Here is a 25858-nt window from a genome sequence, read left to right as displayed (position 1 = left end):
GGGTGGAAAGGTGGGGATTATCTGGTAAGAGTTGGGGGAGAGGAAACTGTAATCAAATATATTGTATAAAAGAAAAATCTATTTTTAATAAAGTAAAAAATTGAAAAATTCCAAAATCATATTCTAATATTCTCATCAAAAAAGGTTCAATTAAACATGTGCTTAAATTCATGAAGTACAATGTTTCAATTTAAGACTCTCCTCCCATGTATTATCCTACTGTTTGGTCTTTAAATCTTTGTCCTTTTCTTTCTCTCAATAGATATATTAAAATTACTGAATGACATCATTGCACAACTAGAATGTGTTTTCTAGGCTATATTCTGAAGATCCCTTAATGTATGTGGCACAGACATGTGGCAATACAGAGAACTTTAAGAAGTGTACATGTATATTAATAAAATATGCATGTAATTCTCCAAATATGAGTAAAGAACTAGAGAATGGGCTTTTATCCATCATTCATTCATTCATTCATTCATTCATTTGCATGTACATGTGTGCACATGTAGAATGGACATGTAGAAACAAAGAACAACTTCAAGAACTGATTTTCTCCCACTATGTTGGTTCTTGTGTTGAACACAGGTTGTCAGACTTGGTGCAAACAGCTTTACCTGAATGATCTTGGGAAAGAATTATCTTTACAATGTAAAAGAAAGCTGATGGCAGGGAGTGCTGTGAGAGAATTTCTAGAAAGAATGAACTAAGTGGAGGACTGTTTACCTGATGTGGCAGCACTATATCACTGGCTGGCATTCCTGAGGGAATCCTGCTAGTATAGGCATTTGCTCTGCTTCCTACTCAATACGAAGAGAATAGCTCTTTCCACCCTAGCCTCTCAGTTAGGATGCTTTGCTTCACCACAGGCCCAAAAGCAATGGAACCAGTGGACAAGGATGACTGTAAGTCAAAACACACGCTCCTTACATCCATCAAGTACAATTTGTGTTGCCCAGATATTTTTGGATATGTTCTTCCAATGGAGCAGGGGTGACTTTCTTCCTCACCCTACAGCTATTAAACTACAACAGCTCCTAGACTAGGAGGTGGGACTCCAAGCTGAGCTGTAATCTTTCTTAGGCTTGCATGGGTCTTGTGCGTGTTGTCTTAACCTCTGTGAGTTGATTTATGCAGAGAATGTTTCCTTGTTATCTATGTCTTCTGGCTCTTATACTCGTTCTGTCCCCCTTTCCATGAAGATCCCTGAGCCTTGGGGGAAGAAGTATGAGATAGATTTCCCATTTAGGGCCAAGAATTCTGTAGTCTCTTATTCTCTGCACCTTAGGAGGAGCTGCAGGAGACAGGTGAATATGATCAAAACATGTTGTACTCATCCATATTCATTGCTGTTCTATTCATAATAGTCAGAGAAATTGGAAGCAGCCCAGATGTCCATCAACTGATAAATGGGTAATGAAAACATAGTATCTTTACACAGTGGAAAAATTTCTAACTGTTATAAATGAAATTATAAAAGTTTCAGGTAAATTGATGGAAAACAATCATATTTAGTCAGAAACCTAGAGCCAGAAAGACAAACAGTGCGTGCTTTCTGTTCTATGTGGATGCTAGCCTTTATTCTGTAGGTATGCATGTCTCATTTAGAATACCCACAGAGGTTAGGTATCTAGTAAAGAAGGAAGAAGAGGATCTTCTTTTTCTTCCTTTTTGTTTTAGTTTTATGTTTTCAAGAGAGGGTTCTCTGTGTAGCCCTGGCTGTCCTTGAACTCACTATGTAGACCAGACTGTCCTTGAACTCTAAAGATCTTCCTGACTCTGTCTCCCCACTGCAGTTAGTATGAGGAAATAGACTATACTGTTACCATTGGGTAATCAGAACAGGATAATTAAATGAGGGAGTAGATGAGAGGACAGGGTAGAGGCTGAAATATGGGGAGAGATAACTAACACTAATGACGTTTGGAAAGCAACATGGAAACCTACTATTGTAGAAGCATCCTAAAATATGTATATTTATAAAAGTTTAAATAGAGTTATCAAGTAACACAGACACATATATGGGGGGGGGGAAGAGATGGAGGGGGAGGGAGAAGGAACAGTACTCCAACTAGGTATCATATGTTATCAAACAAAACCTCCAGTATCAGGAATGGGATACATCTTTTTGAGTTATTGGCCAAAAGGAATCCACAGAAACCACAAAAAAATTACAGACTATTTCTAATGTTATTGGTTACTCTCTACAACCTAACTGTAAGAACCTTAGTGTTGAAGAGACCACATACTTATGTCACAGAACATGCAGAAATCTAACTGGTACTCAACTGGAAGCTGGTACTCAACTGGAAGTTCACCCCTACTGGCTTGTGTCCATAGTAATGGAAGATACAATAGACACTATAGGAGAGGAAAGCATCCTCAGTCTGATCCGGCTACAAACCTTGTGATGTACAATAATGACCTGTCTCCAGGATAAGTGCATTGTGGCAATAGTGGCACAAGTGTTCTGAGAGTGTAGCCCACACCTGACACTGTTACTGAGGACAAGTTTCATCACCTATGAGACTACATAGATGATAGGCTTTACGGTGTATCTGTTGGACTCCAGAGTAGACCCCATGGTCAGAAGTAGTTGACCAACACAAATCAGACCCATGCATTTTTTAGTGTTGTTTTGTTTTGTTTATTGAGAGGAAAGGAATAAAAAGTCTGATATGTAGGGATGAGGGAGGATCTGGAAGGATTTGAGGGAGGAGAAAGAATATGCTCAAAATACACTGTAAAAGAGTAAATATTATATTAAATAAATATTAAAATGCACATTATATGACATTCTCAAAAAACTAATAAAAAGGTGCCCTACACTACCAAAGGAGAAAGGCAATCAACTAACAGTCCTACCCAACTATGAAGCCCATGAACTGCTACAACCACCATTGCATGGTAAGCCTAAGGGTGCAGTAATGGCATGCATGCCTTGGCGGTAACCAACAGATATTTAATTGAACTTAAAACCCACTCAACAAGAGAGAAGACATGCCTGGTGGATCTCAGAGGAGAACATACAGTCACCACTTTGCCAAACAGCAAAATCCCTAACAACCATCTAAGCATTTGTCCTTATGTCCGTAGATAAGTGTGGCCCTCACTCCTCATCAAGGAAACTTCTCTCTGTAATGGACAGAGACCATCACAGAAAACCATCACTAATCAAAGTGCAGTTGTATACCCCTGGCTCAGTGGGGGATCTCAGTGGACACGGTTTCAAAAAAAAATTCCTGTACCTAAGGCTCAGGAAATAGTGCAGAAGATGGGATGGAAAAATTCTAAGAGTCGGAGGAACAGGGAGTTTGCGTTGAGATGGTATCGCCTAGTAATTAATGTCAGAAGTTACTAACACCCATAAAGTCTCAGTAACATGACTGCTTAAAGATGAGCTAAGCAAGGACACCACCAACGGACATGCCATAGTGGGTGGGGAAAATAAAGCACAGGAGGCCCCAGCCCTAAAAAAGAACTATAGGCAATTACAGAATGCTGGGAGCAGGAGAAACAATATTCCCCAGGAAAGAGAGCATCAATTAGTTATACAATACCAAATGGTCAGCCCTGAAAACATTATATAGAATGAGTGGGTTATATTTAGGAATATACATGTATATACATAGACATGTATGCATGTTAAAAGTAATTAATGAAAAAGAGGCCATGAATAAGAAAAAAGAGAAAGGAGGGTTAGGAGGGAGGAGAGGGAAAGGAGAAATAATGTATAATATTGTGTTCTCAAAACCCCACATCTGTCCTCCTTTAAGCTGTGCTGTCAGGTGCTGCTTTGTCACAATGATGGGAAACTGAGTAACACATGGAATTGCATTCCTGTTTGTCTGACTATAATGTGAGCCCTTTGTTGCTACAGACTTGACCTATGCCAAGTACAGTAGCTATACAGGATTGTATTGGACAATTTTGCACAGTGGGTGAATTCAGAGTATCCTACTGTTTGAAAACACCCTTTAAAAAACAGTTTTCAATATTGCTAGAAAAGAATCAGAGCTAGATTTCCTATTTACCTGAAGGAAGCCTCCACTCTGTTGTTCACATACACTCCCATTACACAAGCCCATATCCCACATCTCCACTCTGTGTGTCCTTGTTCTAAGGCAGTTTCTTAGGTTTGTTAGTTGCTTGGAACTATGTCTAGTTTATCCTTATCCAATTGCATTTCTTATTTATTTTTGATTCTCTTTGCACTTCCACTTGAATCACTGTATTAGATTTCTGGTTTAAAGCTGTCTCATTCTTACAGTCTGCTCTGGAATTCTGTGGCTTTCTCTAGTTGTACAAAGAAACCTATCAATTAGTTTGGTGATCTCGTTTATCAACAAAACCCAGAAAAAATCACAACTCTGATCTTTAGCAAGCCCATATTTTAATATCTCTGCAGGAACTTGTGATGCAATTCCACTTCTTATGTTTTTGAGATTTTCTGTATAAGGAGTAAATAAACAAAGGCCTTTCAGCAATGCCAGTCTCTACCTCAGAGGAGCTACCTGTGTTGCCATCATAACGCATTCCAAGCTTTTCTTTTGTGGTGCTGCTTTTTACACAAAAGCATTAAAGAAAACAGCATTCCACACTGGCAAAGCAGCTTAGAAAACACAAAACCTAAAGAAGTATTTTCCAGTAGTTTGAAGTATAACAAAATTAACCTAGCCTGATCAATTTTATAATGTAGCTACTAGATAATACATGTTCTTAACAATGCTTTCTCTAAAGAAGAAAATCAGATTAATTTTTCTTAGATATCTAAGTTAACTGCAAGACTGTAATTCCAATATGACGTAAAAAATGGAAGAAAATATACTTAGTCTTATCTAGTTTGATCTAAAAATAAATTATAAATGAATATTGACGAAGGCATCTCAGCATAACATAAAAACACTGCTTTTTCATTTGATTATTTAAACATGCTTTCAAGAATATTTTAACAGCAACCTTGAAAATTACATATTGTTGAAGAACTTCTAAAACACCACAGAATTAAGCAGTGTGCTTCCTGGAATTCTAGCACAACAAACTAGTGTTTTAGCAGTGAGTCTCAGCGATGCAGCACACACCCTTCCTTCACTTTCAATATCTAGGTCACACAGACTACTCTGAATACTGTGAATAGAGAGAAAAAAGCAGGAGGATTTCTAGAGAGCCACCAAGAAACCATAATGACATTCAAAGAATGAAAAAACAGCACAACATGGTTTTTAAAATATAAATTCCATGTAAAATAAAAGACAAAACCTTAAATATGAATTTCTTTATTATGTAAATAAAATAAAGCCTTTGAGAAGTATTATTTACTTAATAAAATATCTTTTGTCTCCACCACTCTCTCAGATATGTGTGTGTGCTCGCTTATACACGCATGCTGAACAGTCAGAAGCAAACAAAAGGGCATATAGTGAAAATAAACGCATTGCTAATCAAAAAGCATATGCAATTTTTGGAGAGATCTTGCAGCAGTTAGGAGCAATTAGAAAGTATATCTTCCATTTACAATACAGGCAAAGGAATATGATATTAATGATCTTTAGATTTATTTTTTATTTACAAGAAAATCTTTGAATGTTTATATTTTAATTATGAAAAATACATAATGCTTTAGAAATTTCATAATAGTTCTATTTTTAGATATATTGAGTCTAAATAATCTATTTTATTATTTTACTTGAAGTCTACAGAATATGTTATAGATTTAAAATGTCGAGTTTTTTCCAAATGGTGTGTGAAAGACATGAAATAAATATATTCCCAAGCAAAACACAGATCCCTAAAAACCTATAACAATTACTATACTTTCATATTTGTTAAATTATTTTTGTTTTAATTAAATTATAATTACATCATTTTTCCTTTCCCTTTCCTCTGCCCTGTGTCTGACTATTCCTACCGCCTTCCAATTTTATGGCCTCTTTTTCTTATTTTTACGGGAGATAGAAATGAAAACAACTGTCTTACAGTTTTCTTAGCCTATGTGAAAAAAAGCCTTTCACTTTGCAAGAATAACAATTAAAAGGAGTAACATTAAAAATTACTATGTAGAAAAAGAACCTCACATTATCAAAAATATTTCCAGACCACTCAGTGCAATCTCTTTAATGAACACCATAATAAAGCACACAAAGCAACTGCTTGACACACAAAAAAAAATCAGCAAAATACCAGAGTACCCACCATCCTACTATTCTAGCTTATGTTGCCACAACTCAAACAGTATCCATAATAAACTTTGTGAAATTCTAATTGGTCTTGTTATTTTCCTGCTTAAAAACTCTCTGACTTTATCTAAGAATAGAATGTAGAGCACATGTTTTTATTTCTGTCAGGACCCAATAAAATAACATTACAGGGATTAAAAAAATAAGTAAGATCCCAACAGGTGGAGGATGGGCCAACAAAAGCTGAGAAATTTCAACAAATTAATGTAAGCTGAAAAAGAGAATTGCCAGAAAAGCTTGGCCCAGAGTAGCTGGGCGCATTATTCTATGGAAGCACAGGAAAGCACAGGGCTTTAGAGATGATGGATAAAAGGGAAGCAAGTGAGGGCAGGGCTGAAAAGGGGAGAGCAACTGAGTATGTTGGGAAAAGGCACTTCTATTCACGGAGGCATACCACAGAAGTGCCTACCGTGTAAGAGATCAGGATCCGAGAAAAAAAATCATGTTTGAGAAGTAGCACTGAGGGCATACGCTAGTTCCTGCAGTGCCTGCCTGATTCCTTTGTCCAAGAATATTAAATCTCCCTGTGAATATTACAAGGTAAATGGTTCGTTACTTGGAATCCTAGAACTAAATTAAACAATGTTAGATGAGTAACAACTGCTTGTCTTCAACGCAATCTTTTAAAAGTAATACTTTTAAAATAAAATGACTGATAAGATTATAAAAAAGTTAGTACTAGTTTTATGAATTGCTAAGTTTTTAGACAGTATTTCACAAAAATCTCTTAACCAAAAGTAGCATTTTAAATGTTTTTTTTTTTCTTTTTGAGTAAGGATATACACACAACCCTATTTTTGTCCCCTCCAGTGAAGCCCAACTGGTACAATCTAATATTAAACTCGGATACATTTCTCATGAGAATAGATTTCAAACATCTACAAATTTGAAAATTTGATTATTTATATACTTAAGGCTAAATTACTGCGGATACAACATTTATAGAGGGGAAAAAAAATTTGTTCCAGTAGTGCCAACTAGGACATGAGGGGAGGGAAAGCCTAGGGTGTCACTGGGCAGCCAAAGGACACCATCACTGGAGCACCTCCAGCAGGGGAGATGGTAAGACAGGTGTAAGAACACCTCTCTGCCTGCCTTCAACAGGCATGCAGCATTGGGAACATACAGATTAGAACCCCAATTCCTCTGCCCCACCCATCCCCAGGAACATTCCCAACTGCTTTGAGATGTGAAGTACTCCCTGAGTTCACCGTCCAGCCCAAGACTGCCACTGGAGGTCTATTGCACAAGGAACATCCAAGAACAACCAGTTGGCTTAAGGGCAGAGTAAGAACACAATCAACAAAAGCTAAGGCAATATGTCACCTTCAAAAGCACAGCTATTCTGTTACAGCAAGCTTTGATCCTAAATCAACCAAAACACACAAAAATGACCTTAAATCCAACCTTATAAAGATGATTGAGGCCTTTAGACAAATAAAGCCCTAAAAGAAATACAGGTGAATACAACCAAACAAGTGAAGAAAATGAATAAAACTGTTCAAGACTTGAAAATGGAAAAGAAGAATAAAGAAAACAAACTGAGGGAATGTTGGAGATGGGAAAGCTAGGAAATAGAAAAGGAACAACAGATGCAAGCATCACCCATAGAAGACAAGAGATAGAAGAAGGAACCTCAGGGAGAAGAAACAAATATATCAGTCAAAGAAAATGTTAAACCTACAAAATTCCTGACACAAAATGTCAAGGAAATCTGCAATACTATGAAAAGACTTAAACAACAGGAATAGAAGAAGGTAAAGAGTTCTAGCTCCAAGGAGCAGAAATTTTTAACAAAATCATAAAACATAAAACCAGACACACTAAGTCTAATAGAAGACAAAGTGGGGAACTGCCTTGAAGTCATTGGCACAACAGACAAATTCTGGAACAGAACACCCATAGCTCAGGCACTAATAATTAACAAATAGAACCTCATGAAATAGAAAATCTTTTTAAAGGCTAAGGAAACCATCAATAGGACAAAACAGCAGCTTACAGAATGGAAAAAGATCTTTCCAATCTTGTATCTGACAGAGGACTAATATCCAAAATATACAACAAATTCAAGAAATTAGACATCAACAAACCAAATCACCCAATTAAAAAATGGCCCTGAGCGCCAGCAGAAAGAATGGAAATGGGCAACCTCGGGAGGTAGGAGGTGGGGGGACCTTCTAGAATATAACAGACCTGGGAGGTGAGAGACTCTCAGGACTCAAAGGGAGGGACCTTAGTGGGGAGAGTCCATCTCCAGTAGAAAGATAGGACATCAAGTGGAGGGATGGGGTTGTCATCTCAGTCAAAAACTCTTGACTTAGAATTTTTCTTATCAGAAAGAAGTATAGGGACAAAAATAGAGATGAACCCAAGGATAAGGAGGTCCAGTGACTGGCCCAAAGTGGAATTCAGCTCAACAGGAGGCTCCAAGTCCTGACAGTATTACTGAGGCTGTGGTATGCTTACAAATAGGAGCCTAGCATGACTGCCCTCGGAAAGGCCCAACAAGCAGCTGAAAGAGTCAGATGTAGATATTTACACCCAAATAATGGAGAGAAGCCAGGGACCCCTGTGGTTGAATTAGAGAAAAACTGGAAGAAGCTGAGGAGGAGGGCGACCCCAAAGATTGAACAGCAGTCTCAACTAACCTGGACCCTCGAGATCTCTGAGACACTGAGCTACCAACCAGGCAGCATACACCAGCTGATATGAGGCCCCCAACACATATACAGCAGAGGACTGCCTGGTCTGGCCTCAGTGAAAGAAGACGCACCTAACCCTGAAGAGACTTGAGGCCCAGGGAGTGAGGAGGTCTGGTGGCATAGGGGTGTGTGTGGGGACATCCTCTTGGAGATGGGGGAGGGGAAAGAAGGTATGGGACGAGAAACAGTCAGAGGGTAGACCAGGAGAAGGATAAAGATTGGACTGTAAAAAAAAGATTACAGAGGAATAGAAAACAAAAGCAAAAACAAAAAAATGTGGTACAGAGAAACTCTCAATAGAGAAATCTCTACTGGCAGAGAAGCAATTAAAGAAATGTTCAAAATCCTTAGCCATTAGGGAAATGACAATCAAAGGGACTCGGATTCTGTTTTACTGCAGTCACAATGAACAAGATCAAGTACTCAAGTGACTGTACATACTGGCGAGGATGTGTAGCAAGAGTTATACTCCTCTACTGCTGTCGAGAGTATAATCTTCTACAACCACTTTGGGGGACATCAACTAATCCACAAAACTAACACCAAATTTTTCCTGCCTACAAACTTGCACAGGGAGAAAGATGGAGCAGAGAGTGAGGGAATGGATAACCAATGACTGCCCCAACTTGAGACCCATCCCATGTGAGAGCCAACCCCTGACACCATGAGTGATACTCTGCTCTGCCTGCAGACAGGAACCTAGCATACCCGTCTCCTGAGAGGCTGCATCTAACAGTGAACTGGAACAAATTCGGAGATCCACAGATAAACACCAAGCAGAGCTCCAGGAGTCTTGTGGAAAGGTGAGCAAGCAAGAAGAGTCAAGGACACCACAATTCCTACAGAGTAAACAAACCTGGGCCCATGGAGGCTCACAGAGACTGAACTAACTAAAAAGCATGAAACTAGTCCCCCTATACATTTATTGCATATGTGTGGCTTTGTCTTCATATGGATGACTTAACAATTGGAGTGGGGGCTGTTTCTGATTCTGTTGCCTGCCATCAGATCCCCTTCCTGTATCTGGACTGCCTAGTTGGATCTCAGTGGGAGAGGATGTACTTAGTTCTGGTGGGACTGAATGACCCAGAGCAGGGCAGTACACAGAGGGGGGAATCCCCTTCTCTGAGGAGAATGGGAGAGGGTAATGGCCGTGGGAGGTATTTGTAAGGGTGGGATTTGGAGGAGAAAAGGGAGGAGGTCTGTGATCTGGATATAAAGTAAAGAAATAAATTCAATGAAAAAAAAAAAAGGAAGATGCAAGAGCATTTCATAGACTAGACAGTTGTAAAATACTGTAATGAACAAAGCAAAACTTCAAGAAAAACAAACCAAAAAAACCAGATAGAAATTTTAAGAAAACTGAAAAATGATGTCTTGGTCAGGATTTATTTCTATTCCTGCACAAAGCATCATGACCAAGAAGCAAGTTGGGGAGGAAATGGTTTATTCAGCTTACACTTCCACATCACCAAAGGAAGTCAAGACAGGAACTCACACAGGGTAGGAACCTGGAGGCAGGAGCTGATGTAAAGACTATGTTGCTGACTGGATTGCTTCCTCTGGCTTGCTTTCTTACAGAACCTAGGACTACCAGCCAGGGATGGCACCACCCACAATAGGCTGTGCCCTCCCACCCATGATCAGTAATTGAAAAATGCCTTACAGTTGGATCTCATGGAGGCATTTCCTCAAGGGAGGCTCCTTTCTCTGTGATAACTCCAGCTTGTGTCAAGTTGACACACAAAACCAGCTAGTACAGATGACATGAGTAAAGATATAAAAGACTACTTGGCATTATGATCATTAGCTAAAATACTAATTGCTTAGTGGCAGCTGTGTTTGTGGCATTCTTTCAGCCACTGAGACAATGGCAACGGTGGACAGACATAAGTGGAAATGAAAGGAGGGCTAAAGGACTGTATCTACCCTGGAAATTTAACTGGGAGCACACAGCAATTGTGAAGTGTTTAATTTTTTTTTTTTAAACCATGTAAATACTAGAGGGCTAGGAAGATGGCTCAGGGGAAAAGAACACCTGTTACTCTTGAAGAGCACCTACATTCAGTTCTCAGAATCTACATGATGGCTCATATCCAACACCACAGTTCCAGGAAATCTGATATGCTCTTTTAACCTTGGAAAGCACCAGATACACGTGTTGTTTAATCACACTGATACAAGTAAAACACTCAAACACATAAAAAATACAAGTAATTACATAAAGAAGAAGTATGTAGATGCTTAATTATGGCTTTAAAAGACACATAAATAACACCGATTATAGAAATACCAAGATAAGATAAGCAAGGGCAGAACTGTAGAAAGTGATGAGCTGAAGGACAGGTAGGGTATACTTAGAACCTAGTGACAGAGGGGACAGTCATAATACATCATGTATAGTTAATGGGACACAATCTGTTGCTACCTGGAGGCAAGGAGCTAGATATGAGGAGATGAAGGAAACCTGCAGCTGTGCTGTGGTAGCTGTGTTTCCAGTTGGTTCAGAATGCTCTTTTGTGGGTAAACATTCTTGAAGGTGCAGTCAGGTTGCTCAGAAACTAAGGTTTCAGAGCACTTTCCAGTTGTCACATATATTTAATAATAAAGGGTCCATAACCTCAAAAGATGCTGTCAGAAATGTAGTAACATTTGTGTTGTGGTTTAAACCAATCCCTCACTTTCTAGAAAGATCAAGGAGGAAAATAATCAAAAAGAGAGATCTACTCCTCCATGATCTAAAAGGCTCAATGTGTTGGCTTGAATATGTATGGCCCCTATAGACTCATGTGTTTGAAAGCTTGGCCACAGGGAGTGGCACTATTAGGAGGCGTGGCCTTATGGGAGTAGGTGTGGCCTTGTTGTACAAAGTGTGTCACTGTGGGGGCCAGCTCTGAGGTCTTATTTATGCTCAAGCTACATCTAGTGTCACACACAGTTTCATCCTGCTGCCTATGGATCAAGATGCAGAACTCTTGACTACTGGAGTACAATGTCTGCCTGCCCACTGCCATGTTCCCTGCCATGGTGACAATGGACTAAGCCTCTGAACCTGTAAGCCAACCCCAATTAAGTGCTTCTCCTTTATACCAGTTGCTGTGGTCCTGCTGTCTCTTCACAGCAATGGAAACCCTAACTAAGACTTCATATACATTCATAAAATTCTTTCCATTCACAGTGCAGGGCACATGGTCTGATATGCCCCCTTTGTAATACCATGCTTTAAAGCACATGCTTTATGCACTTTTACTTTGCTATGTAAACTTGTTTTAACTGTCTGTGTCTTTCCACTGAATCCTTTTTTCCTTTCAGAAAACTTGATGGACTGAAATATCTGAGGCCATTAGCCAAAATAAATCTAGGTTGTCTTGTTTCACTCATGTTACTGTGATAGAAAAACTGGCAATATGTTCCGTAATCCCTTCTTGAGTGTTATTTCACCATCTATGGTTTCTTTGTCTCCTGTAAAAATCCATATTGCTCAAAGGATGGTTTTAAATGTGCAAGAGCCATTCTGAAGAGCCATCCATGATCAATCTGTTGGACCCTCTCTAGAGAAGCCTCTTGTATGCTAGTCTCCTCCATAATGAAATACGCTTTTAAAATCTTCACTCTAAGCATTTTAAAATGAAGGCTTACATGATCTGAATTACTTCCACAGAGTGCACTGCATTAAATAACAGAATAAATAGCTGCTTAGTTAAGTATAAGCTATGTGCATTAGAAGAAATATGGAATTTTTTAGGGTCTAGGTTACAGCACTGAGATACAGTGCTTGCTTATTTAATGTTAGGGCACTAAGTTTGATCTCTAGAACTCTTAAAAACTAAACCCAAAGAAAAAGGCTTTGACTGTAGTTTGAAAACCTAGTAGGAGTGGTTAATAACTGAGCGGTGATACTCTTAGTAAGAAACTGAATGTAAAAAAGTTTGTTTTCAACTTTCAACAGAAGGAAATATTGATGTAGATATTTAAAGAACCCAATAATAAAGTCTGATACATAGTAGGTTCTCAGCAAGTATGTGTGGAACAAAGTGAGTTCATTCTTTCAAGCTAATGAGCCTCAATGAGGGTCAGGAGGGAAGAAGGATTCTTAGACTCATAAGTGAGCTGCATAATTACTCTACATTATTAATTATATTTAAATTACTTTGAACATGAAATAGAAATGATAAAGTTTTATTTTATCAGAAAAAGAATAAATTTGGGATCATTACGAAAAAATGATCTTAGCAGACAAAGAATTCTAAATTCTAAATTTCTACAAATGGGAAATATTTTCAAATCTGTTTAGTTTTTCTGTATGTTTGGTCCTTTATTTAGTCTCTTAGTGATTCAGTGTTCTCTGTTGTAAAGTGAGATGAAAATAACAAAGTGTTAACTAGAGTGGAGCTAGTTTTTCCATGAACCTCATACCCTGGCTATTTTATGCTGAACTTTCTTTCCAATGTGATCCCAGAGACCAAGTGAGAACTAGAAATGCTTAGTGTGTTTACTTCTTCAGCCACACCTACTTTAAAAGTCGATACTTAATTTCGACAACTTTCAGATGCAAAGTTTTCATTAAAGAAAGTAGCTTTGAGGATAAAAGGGATTGTTTCAATACCTGATAAACAACTCACTCAAGACTTCACTGTTTTCAGAAGTTTCAATACTCAGTTCAAACTTTACCATACCAGACTAGAAGAAAACTTGCAACTACAGTGAGGTTATCAGAATTTACAACTGTAAATTTCCCATGAAATTCTAATAAAAATGAGAGGTAGAGTTTATTTTAAAAAAAATCTTAACCTCATTGAGTAAACAGTCAAAATTGTTGAACCCAATTTTACGTAGTGATTATATTCTTGGTGTCTCAGCTTTAGATGTAACTATTTCTGAGGGTAAATAAAATACTTAGGCTAAAACATTAAAAATAAAGGTGCAATTTAGAACTCTACAGAGGTGTCTTGTATTGGTAATCTGACTCTTGAGATGATCCTTTGGATGAAGGGTCCAGCTCAGGTTTCCTTCTCTCTGGTATTATAAACAATACCCACAGATGCAGGACTAGGTTCTGAGAATGAATGACTGGCTAGGAGCACACGTCTGAGGCCCACAGCTCACCTAATCACTATTCACAATCCCTAGAAAAGACGAAAGTTAAAACTGTGATGGCTACTTAGAACTACACTTGTAAGTTCATTTTAAAATATATTTTCTTATGCTTTCGTGAGTTCAGTTTTTGTTTAATTCATATGTACCTTCAGATATAACTTGACCAAGTAGTAAAGCTTAATAGCAGTAAATCGGATTGTTGGCTCTCTTGACTCATTTAGAAAAGAAAAGTCTAATAACAAAAATGCCTATGCATGACATTCTGTAATGAGCCCAGCTTATTATTAAGACCCTCAAAGCTTATGAACAGCAGTGATGACGGAGAGGAGCGCCATAAGCTTAGAATTTTATAATACAATTTTCATAAGTTAGCTTTTATTTGAAAAACAAAATAAATTCAGTAAATGCAAAAATGAAGTTTAAGATGTAAGGTCTTATGAAATCCAGGGATAAATTAGAGTCACACCATACCCAAAACTAATTTTATTCTTACTCTTTCTTAGATAGTAAATAAATATATTATTTATTGCCTATATTATACTGAAGGTCTTTACTCTTACTCTGTATCTAAGACAGACCGTTACAATCCCCTTGAATTGAAATCTGCCTCAATGGAGTGCAAGATACAATTTCCTACTAAATATTGTATTAAAAAATCTCTTCTTGCAAACCACCCCATATTTATTAGTTTCCCTATTATTAGAAAGGTAAAGTATAAGTGCTGGTATAGAGACGAATGTTCATTACTAGGGGGAATATGCATTAGCTCTTCCATTATGGAAAAAAGTCCTAGATGTTCCTCTACTCTATACCATAGTCATTATAATTACAACATACTGTCTTCTCAAAATGGCACTGACACCATGTCTCTGTACTTCTATAATAATAAAAAGTGCTGGCTGCGGTAATTAATGTGAGGTGGTAATTTCACAATATATAAATATATCAGTATAGCTGGAGAAAGGAGCTCCTCTTTCAGAGAAGAGTGATTGGGAGTCCTGTGTCTCAGGTCTCCCTACAGAGAGATAATATCTTTACCTCAATTAGATAGTATAAAGATTAAAAAAATTGCAAGTACCAGAACAACATTTAGCACACAGTAATTGTTGGTACTAACTTTCTAGAACCTCATTTACTTTTCAAAAGTCATCAAGGAAAATTGAAAGCAACTTTCAATATGTGTGACTTTAGACAAACCTGAAGTTTAACTTCCTGCTCTTTTTAATCCCAAAGAGAGAAAAAATAAAAAAAGGAAGAAAGGAAAAAGAAAAGAGTTGCTATTACTCCAAATATTTTGTTTTAAAAGTATTTGCTGTTTTAATTATGTGTATGATGTGTCTGTATGTATACGTGCATGCATGAGTATGTGGGTGCCTGCAGAGGCTGGAAAACACCTTGAATTCCTCAGAGCTGGAGTTATATGTGGTCATGAGCCATTGGAAAGCAAATTCCACTGCTCTGTAAGAGCAGTAAGTGGTCTTACGCACTGAGACATCTTTCCAGCATCCCCAAGGATGTTTTTTTAATCTATGACTAAGATTTAGTTGTCATGCATGCTTTTTCTATGAAAGGACAAATCTACTTCTAGCTGGGACTAAGCTGCTATTGTGTCATTATCTAAGGAATTACACCTGACAACAGTTTGTAGTTCCTTTGGCTGTAGTTATCATGGGGACATTTTCTCGCTTTTCTTATAGGTTTGTGAGCAATCTGCTTTTACTATGTGATAACCAAAATGTTTTAGAAGTAGGTTACTACAATTAACTTCTTATAGGATTCATTTTGAAACAGCAAATTAAGTAATGTTAATCTTGGCTAATGCTGATATGTAATATAATATTTTAAGTGTACTGTTATTTAGAAGTATGTGATTTCAGCCAAAGTACCACAGAGATGTAGAATATAAGTTAGGTAAAATTACATCTAGAGTGTATACATTAACACTTTAACAGATGACATTGTATAACACCTGTAATTTACTTCAAATTAAAACAAGAGGTATAAATAAAACAAGACTATCCACAATTTCTTAGTTATTGATACCAAGTTAGGAGTGTGATGATTCATTAGTAATACTTTCCACTTATTTATTAATTTTTAAGGATTAGCTACATAAGCAATGTATTAATTACCAGTGCACTCTCTTCTCCCTCCAACTCTTCCCATGCCCCCTGACTTCTCAAATTTATGACTTAATTACTGTTTTGCACACACCCACACCTGCACACCCGTTAGGCTACCACACTGCTAAGATTTCATAGCTACAGTTCCTTGTCATATACAGAAAACACTATTTCATAGCAGACCCTCATCCTGTGTCTCTTCTTTTTGCCTTCTCTTATGTGATGTTCTTTGAGCCTTAGTTGTAGGGGTTGTGTTATAGATGTGCACCTTATAATCCCATTACTAACCTTCTTTGGGAAGAAATAATTCAAATACATTTATATACAAAATAAAATCAAAACATGAAAGAAAAATATTAAAAACTGAAAACTCAGAAGGCATCTTACATTAAAAAAGATTTACAGATTTAATGTTTGTGTTTTGAATTAGGGTTTTTTTCCCCCCACTGTAGACACCACTGGCCTGGAAGCCACTATATACCAATGCTGGCACTGAACGCATGGTAGTCCTGTTGCCTCATCCTCCCAAGTTTTAGGATTGCAAGCGTGAGCCAGAACTTTCAGTACAGATTTCATATTTCTAATATGATTTCCATTTTTATTAAAAACTCTCTAAGTGTCAGCATGAAAAGTTCAGATAAAAATTAATGTTCATCACTCTGGTGATAATATAAAAATTAAGATGTAATAAACTTTCATTAGATTTCAGAACAAAAACAACTATACAAAAGTTGACAGAACTACAGAGAAAGAAGTACTCTTATGAAGTGTTAGTGAGATGTAAATTCAAAGTTTTATTTACCCTTTGATGAATCAATGCTACTTCAAAAAAAATATATGGTAAGTTAGCCTCTCACAAGCATTCAGTGGGATGTGACACACAGCTTTGTTTCTGAATACAGGTACATCAAAATCTAAGGAGTGCATGCTTAAGAACAAATAGCATATACTTTTGAAAATAATTTTAAACCATCAAACATCAGTACAAAGATATGTACAAGATGTGCATAAAAGTCGTGTTTATCATAGAAGACTGGAAACATCTCAAGTGCAATTATAAGAAAGTTTTATATTCTGTGGTCTTAATATTAAATTGAAATGTTACATAGTCGCTAAAAATAGTGATATGAATGATAGATACCAACAAAGAAAATGTTGCGATGAATCACTAAGTAAAAGAGGCAGGGCAAACACAGGGCATTTATGCCACACACATCCAGGTCCTAATCACAATCAGAGATATATTATACATATATCAGTTAACTCAGAACAGAATGTCAGAAAACACCACGTGTATTTCTAGGTTGTAGTACTATTATGTTTTTCTACATTACTAATTATACAGTCAGTGTTTACTGATTTTATAATGGAAATATCCCCTAAAGATGACACATTTGCATACTTTCCATGTCTAATGAGGACAAGAAAACCATAATTGTATAAAGAATCTATGGAGACAAACACCATCCCTACCTTCTGGAGAGAAACTGGGACAAACATAGCAAGTGTGAGCTCCAACTGTGTAATGGTGGCGAGTGTCCAGGGGCACTGTGCTCAGCGAGGGAGTGCTGTTTCTCTCTGGAAAAGAAGAACATGGGCACACCCTGATTTAGAACTTGGGACCCAACCCATCCCAAAAAGTCTGCCAGAAATATCAATGAGCCTTTGACAAAGAAGAAAAGGTTGAGGGGTTTTGCTATACTTTTTCTTTAGAGCATTTTGATTAACCACTAGAGAACAGTACAGTTTTCACATGTATGTTATATACTTCAAGGAGATATACCTAATAACTGTCAACTTGCTTATATGAATTGTAATGTGCATAATGTCCATAATGTCTGCTTTCTGCCCAGTAGTTTGCTAGATCCTTTTCCTGTCCTTTGGTATTTCCAGCACTTAGTCTCACTGAAGAACTTAGGAGAAGCTCCAAAATGAAAGTGGCATTTGAGAAAACTGGAATCTTATGCAGAGATGCAGGAAGAAAGCCTTAAAACAGACAAATGGCACAAACAAATCCTAACAGCAAGAAGGCAAAAAAGTAGCAAAGACACTTAAAAAACCCTGAAATATCCATGTGTATATGTATACATATATTATGTAATAACAATTAATAAAAAAGAGGGCATGAATTTGAAGGAATGCAGAAACAGTTAGACAGGAGGTTTGAAGGGAGGAAAGACACAGAAGAGATGATATAATCATATTATATTCCCAAAAAAAAGGGTATTTAAAATATAGTAGAGGAATTCCAGGACATTGTGGCTGACTGATACATTAGAGATTTAGGGAAGATGGTGGGAGAAACACATAAACTAATAAATAGGGATCAAAAGGGATCTGACTTCCCAAGCTTGTACAGTTGGTGGCCAACACAAGTGACACCAAATCATTTTCAAGATCTTATCCACATACACAACATGATAATTTATAATGAACATAATGCTAGGTGGTTTTGGATAAAACAGTAAAGCTTTAGAGATTTAGAAAAACGTCACATACATTATAAGACTTCACTTCAAATAATTAGAGTTTTCTAAAATTTTTGATCAAAGAACTATTTTCTATGAACATAGTAGCATGAAAACACATTGCGGTATAATTACAACTTAAAAATTAAGTCTCCCTTTGGGTGTATGATTTCTCATCTTGGGAACCAGAGAAATGACTTAACGGTTAAGAGCACTTTCTGCCCTTCCAGAGAACCGGGCTGAGTTCCCAGCACTGATGTCTGGCAACTCATAGCTGTAACTATGAATCCAACATCCTCTTCTGGCCTCCTTGCATCTGGATACACATGACATCTACTCACACAAACACACATGTCAGAAAAATTACTCAACTTGCATTACTTTTTTTTTCCTAATGTCCATTTTTAAAATTTTAAATGTTCACTAGGTTAGAAACACATAGAGTCCATGAGAGGGCAGGGAACGTGACTGTATGATTACTTATATCCTGTATATCCAAACTGATACATTGTAAGGTTTTACATGCAAAATCTACCTTTACAAATTGTGACAGTTAATAGTGAATTAGATTGACAGATCAAGATTAATCTACGAAACGAGTCTTCGAGCATTCTTTGAGGGGATTTTAAGCCATGTTAGTCTCTGGCCATACCCCTGATAAAATTATCTTGATTAGTTTAACTGAAGATCTGGCCTAACAATGAGTAGTACCATTGTCCTGGGTACTGGGACCTGGGCTGCATAAGGAGAAGAAAACTAGATGAACATCAGCTATCAGCCTCTGTTCCTTACTCTGGACAGAATAAGACAGATCCTACAGCCAGAACTTCTAACCTGATGGATGCTACAATTGAACTGTGAACCAAAACAAACCCTTTCTCCTTTAAATTGCTTTTTATGGTATTTTGTTATAATTGTGAGACATTTAACAACTATGCAATACAAAAATGTAATCTATCATACATTTGTATATTAGAATCATCAAGTATTATAGGAATGACTGCATATAGAAGAATGAAAATAGATCTAACCTGCACAAAACTCAACTTCAAATGGATCCAGAACCTCAACAAAAGACCAGATAGCCCGAGTCTTACAGAAGAGAAAGTTAAGGAGTATTCCTAAATTCATTAGCACGGGAAGAAACTTTGTTATCAAGACACCAATAGCATAAGCATTAAGACCAGCAGTTAATAAACAGGACCCCACAAAGCTAAAGAGCTGCTGTACAGAAACAACACTACCATTTTAGCAAAGCGGCAGCCACCAAAATGGGAAAACGTCAGTTATGCATCTGACAAAGTGACGTATAAATGATATGTAGAATATACAAAGAACGAAACAAACTGAACATCAAAACAGTAATGCAATTAAGAATGGGAACCAGAACTAAAGAAGAGTTCTAAAGAGATGAAACACAAAAGGCTGAGAAACACTTAAAAATGCTCAACAAACTTAGCCATGGGAGATGCAAATTGAAATGACTTTGAGATTTCATTTCATCCAGTTATAGTGCCTAAGATCAAGGAAACAAGGGATAGCACATGATGGTTAGGATGTGGGGAAAGGGGACTCCTATTCATCATTGGTGGGCATGCTATACGATTTTTGGGCATATAAACAAATTTTGGTCTCTACATCATACTACAGGGACACTTGCTCACCCATGTTCACTGCTGTTCTATTCATAATTGCCAGAAATTAGAAATGGCTTAGATGTCCATCAACTGACAAATGAATAATGAAATGTAAAACCTTTACAAAATGGAATATTAAGAAAACGAAAATTTCAGATATATGGGTGGGGCTAGAAACAATCATTCAGAGTGAGCTAACAGATTCAGAAGACAACCATTTCATGCTTTTTGTAATATGTGGAGGCTAAGTTTTATGTATCAGATATGTGTTTCATTCAGAATAATCACATAGGTTGTTACTTAGGGGTTGGAGTGGATGGGGGAGGAGAATCTGACAAGGAAGTAGAAGCAGAAGATAGTATTAAAGAGAAAAAGGGGAAACTAGAGTAGTAGGATTAAAGGTAGGGGATGGGAGGGCAGTAAGGAGAAGTATCACAAGGGACAATTAATATCTGTTGTTTTAAAATAAAGAGGTATATCTTTGATTGCATTGTGAATCTTTCTGTATTGTTCACTATGATGTGGAATCGGGGCCTTTCACCTGTGAGGCAGTCTTCTATCACCAGGCTAATCCCTAGCATGCAGCAGCTTTCATCTATGCCACCAGATGCTAGTGGCAGGTGTTATGGCCTTGGATGGCAATGGACATGTACAATGATGAGAAGGTTTTGACAAAGGAAGTAACAGAACCAAAGTGATGATGTACTTACACCAATCTGCATCAAGATGTGGGGAACAAGGAAATATCTATCTTCCGGACAGAGAGCTACTGAAATGATGCTTCCAGCAGGAGCACTCAGAAGAGAACTACGTAGTGCTTTTGACCTGTCTGGCTCCTACAGTCCCCTTCCACTAGGCCGCCAGTGGTTCTCAACCTATGAGTCATGACATTTTCATAGGTGTCACAAGTCAAATATTATGCATATCAGATATTTATATTATATTTCCCAACAGTAGCAAAATTACAGTTATGAAGTAGAAAGAAAACTAATTTTATGGTTGGGTGTCAGCACAACACAAGGAACTGTATTAAAGGGTTAAAATGCTAGGAAGGCTGAGAACCACTGTGCTAGACCCCAAGCTTAGGTTTTGTTCTGAGTTTTTTACTTTCTATTTAGTCGATTTTAGCAATTATCATGCTGCATCCATTTAGCGAAAATCTCTCATTCTTGAAACATGAGGTAAGCATCACTACTACCCTGGTTCACAGTCTTCACTCAATATTTCTATCATTTTGTTTTAGCCACAATCTATGCCATACCTTACTATTAATTCCCATTCACTGATCCCCAGTCCACTTGTCAGATATAAATACCCATTTGTCCTTGTTAGAGTGGAAATTGAGCCAAATGTCCATCCTTGTTTGTTGTAGGGGTTCCTATGTCTTGCATGATGGTCCCTTGAATAAAGTTTATTATCATCCTTTATGGCGCCATTACATTTTCTTTAGTGATTGTGGTGCCTGTTTTGGCAGGGAAATTCCATTCTTTCCTCTTCTCCAGTTCTTAGTGAGCCCACTGATCCTGCTTCTGTCTCACTATGATACTAGCTTCATGCAGTCTTTACTGTTAGCTATCTGCTAAGGATGATGTGACATTCTCTTGGCCACCCTGGAAAATGTGGGAAGTCTCCAAAGTGGCTTCCTTTTCATTCAGGCCTCCTTCCAGCTCTTAACCACAACAACCTTCCCTCAGCTCTCTTTTTGTTCCACATTGAATTACTAAGGTTTCAAGCTCTACCCTCTGTTCATGCCTACTGACTTCTCTTTCCCTTTCTAATTCAACTCCTTCACTCATTAAAAATGTGATGCCCATTACCACCTGTGACACTCAAGGAATAATACCTCTCCAACTCCCAGGCAAAGAAAGGATAAGGCTAATAAAAAATAGCTGGATAGCCTCGAAGACACTCAAACAGCTTCTAGACAAGTTCTACGTCCTTCCTTCTAAGATGCAGTCCACTATTTACATAGATTTCATAAGTAAGTCCTCTTTTGTAGGATCAGATACTTTGGTCATCCTGATAGGCCTTTAGAAACAGTGATCATGGGAGTGTTCATGTAACTGGGTTTAATGCCTTGCTTTATCTTTGACTATTTGTGTTTATTGTATTGCTTGTTCTTCAACTATTTGCATCTATTGCATTGCTAGACCCTCAACCTAGAACTGACCTTATTACATGCATGTAATCAAAATGGTATAAAATCATAAAGGAAGAGGGGGATGGGATGGGGGTCCTAGGCAGGGGAAATGGGGAAAGGGGATGACATCTGTACTGTAAAAAAAAAAATATCCAATAAAAAAAACCTAAAACCAATACATGAAACTGGAATATAAAAAATAATAAAAGGAAAGGAAAGTAACTATGCAAAGCACATAAGTAAGAATTCTACTAAGTGGGGTTTGAATGAGAATGGCACCCATAGGCTCATATACTTGAAGACTTGCTTCCTACTTGGAACTGTTTGCCTGCTGTTATGCTCTCTGCTTGATGGGCATGCAGTCTAATATTCTAAAACTGTTAAGTCCCAAACATTAAAACTAGAAAATTCAGTTATACACATAAATGTACAAAATCATGTTGGTACCAAAGGGATAAGAAGGTATGTGTTCATTGACGGGGGAAAAGGAGAACATTTTTAGTAAGGAGGATGCTTGGCTGGTCTTGGATGAGAAGAGTAGAACAAGTTATTAAATGAAAAACTTGTGCAGAGTTGACAGATAGCAAGTGTTTTGTGTGGCCAGGCTGATATTCTGGGTGATTTATAAGGTTTTACATTTGAAGACCCTAGTAATGTACAGCTAGAAATTATTTTCCTCATCTACTAAAAGTAAAAGAGCTGTCTTGGCTTTGTAGCATTTTAAATTACAGATTAAATTATGAGTTCATGTGCTGATAAACCAACTGAAAACTGAAGCCACTGTTAAGCCGAGAATGCACTTACTATAGCTATGGAACATCCCAACGCTGCCTAGTCTACCTAAATGTACTCTAAATGTATTCCAATGCACGTAAACAGCTAGATGAGGGAAACTAGATTGTCTATCCCTATCAAACATTTATCAGTCTGTGCACTGAGAACATTCAAGATGCTCTTTACTAGCTGTCTTGAAATACTCATTTATCTGTTGCAGAACCATGTGCTGGCTAATCGCACACCCCCCTCTCTCAGCTCCCTCTTCCCTGCTCACTTGGCATTCTCTGGTAACCATTACTCCATTCTGCAAGATAACTTTGGTGTCCACATGTAAGTGAAAGCCTAGATTTGATCTTTGTGCCTCACTGATTGCTAGTACTCTTTGTTTCTATCCACATCACTAAAATATCAGAATTTTCTCTAAATTGAGCAACAGTCAGGGTGCATATAGCTTAGTCATAGCTTCTTTATCAGTTATTTCTTCTGCTAGTAGGGACTGAGCTGATTTCAAAACTTGTTTCTGTGAACAGACACACAGTAGTCGTGTGACTATAGCTATGTCTTTGACAGGCCGGCTGCCTTTCTTTTGGCTACATACCCAGAAGTGTGATCTCTGGGTTATCTGTACCATGCTCTTCTTCCCAGAGTTCAAGGAAGGTCCTTGTGAAAGATGGGATGAAACCCTTAGAGCCAAAGGCAATGGTAAGTATAGGATTATATTCTATAGTCCTAGTCTAGGTTTCTGTTGTTGTTTCTTGATTTTAAAATTCTTCCATATGGTTTTCCACAGTGGGTATAGTAATTTAAATTCTCACCAACAGGGTTGGTGAAGGGGCCAGGGTTCCTTTTTCTCTACATTGTTGCCAGAACTTATTTTTTTTTGTCCTTTTGATAATAATCACTTAAGTAGTGTGAGGCAACTGCTAATTGTGGTTTTGATTTGCATTTCCTCATTGATTATGGATTTTGAGCACCTTAAATCAGTAATGATAGCCATTTATGTATAAGATGTATGTATTATAGATATTCATCTTATTTTTAATTAATTATTCAAAATTTATATTCTCCTAGCTTGTCTCTTCTTTCTTCTTGTCTCTTTTGGTTCGTGGGAGTCATTTACTTGATGTAATACCATTTATTAGTGTGTGACTTGCTTTGGAGTTTTGACACACACACACACACACACACACACACACACACACACACACACACACACACACACACACAATCTATCTGATCGGTGCAGTATCACAAAGGGAATCCTTTGCTGCCCTGCCAGGAAATGAGTAGATGCCATGACTGAGAGGTACTGGACAGAGAACATAGCCATCATGAAGGTGCTGGGAACCTTAGCCCCAGAGGGCTTTTTAGTAAGTATAACTGAGGAATAGCGGAGGGGAGTGTCTTAGCTTCATGGCGGCTTGCAAGTGACCCAGCCATTGGGCTACTTAGGCATATTAAAATATAAGGCTGTGTGTGTGTGTGTGTGTGTGTGTGTGTGTGTGTGTGTGTTTTATTTGTGAACCTAGGACACTGGGGTGGGTAGTGAGGAGTGCCGCAGCTCCCGCCACAGGGACAGGGATCAATCTGAGTAGCGATAAATGGGAACTGCTAGTTTCTGATCTTAAACTGAAATATGATCCATGTTGTTCTCATGTATATGGAGAGAATTGAAGTATACTTTATTCAACCTGTACATGAATATCAGGATTATTTATTAAATAAAGTTGCTTTAATATACCTATGTTCTGTTGTATTTGTTGGAAATTGGCTTAAATATGTAGATTTGTGGATCTTATGCTATTTTAATGGTCTATATGGTCTAAGACTATTCTGCATATCAGATATTTATATTGCAACTCATAACAGAAGCAAAGTTATAGTTATAAAGTAGCAATAAAAATAACTTTGGTGGTCACTGGAACATAAGGAACTGTATTAAAGGGTTGTAGCATAGGAAGACAGAGGGCTACTGCCATAGACCCATTTTAAAATTTTCTCCACTGGAAATTTTCATAAGAAATCTCAGATTAATATTTTATAAATATCACAAGGAAGAAAATCAGGTTATTAGGCAAACCAAGAAACTAATATTTTGCCACTTGTACAGGCACTTGCTACTTTTAGAACCTGCAGATTTCAGTGAAGTCTTCCATCTTTGGAACTTGAGGGTGCCGAGTTTCCTCCATTTAATGCTTTACTTAGCTTAGAAGATTAGGAAAACTCAATGCCAGGGACCAAGCTAGTATTTCTAGAAGCCGTGGTAAGCATTGGGAAACATTAACTTCATCACTAAACCTAATTTTAAAAAAATCTGCCTGATAATCTCTAAATGTATTCATAAAATTCTCAAATATGCCATTTCAATCAAAGCCTTGACATCACAATAAATTCCCAACTCTTACTATTTGATTTTAAGAAATTTGTAAAATAAAAGTTACAAAGTTAAATACTTAATAAAATTCAGTCAAAACATTGTAAAAACAATAGTGAGTTATTCATTTAACAAGTATGACAATAAAATATTTAAAAAATATTAGATATACAGTTAATAAAGAAACAAGTGGTCTAATATTAAAAACATGGATTTTCTTTAAGTATATGTAGTCTACAAACTGAGATTTTCTGATCATACAGAAAGGTCACAGTATACCTCCATAACAGTACTTGGTTTAGTT

General features: G+C 37.4%; 1 protein-coding gene across 10 annotated transcripts in view; it reads right to left on the bottom strand.

The window, feature by feature from the left end:
- Positions 1-25858, bottom strand: part of Mbd5 (methyl-CpG binding domain protein 5) — a 353158-nt gene that overhangs the window by 115411 nt on the left and 211889 nt on the right. For all 10 annotated transcript variants that reach the window (XR_013108584.1, XM_076928716.1, XM_076928718.1 and 7 more), the window contains one exon: positions 17632-17736. The gene's annotated coding sequence lies outside the window, so the exon portion shown is untranslated. The remainder of the gene's footprint in view (positions 1-17631; positions 17737-25858) is intronic.

The sequence above is a fragment of the Arvicanthis niloticus genome, chromosome 2, assembly GCF_011762505.2.
Source record: "Arvicanthis niloticus isolate mArvNil1 chromosome 2, mArvNil1.pat.X, whole genome shotgun sequence".
Classification (NCBI taxonomy): domain Eukaryota; kingdom Metazoa; phylum Chordata; class Mammalia; order Rodentia; family Muridae; genus Arvicanthis; species Arvicanthis niloticus.
Note: the sequence above shows the minus strand (reverse complement) of the source record. Positions and strands in the feature narration are given on the sequence as shown.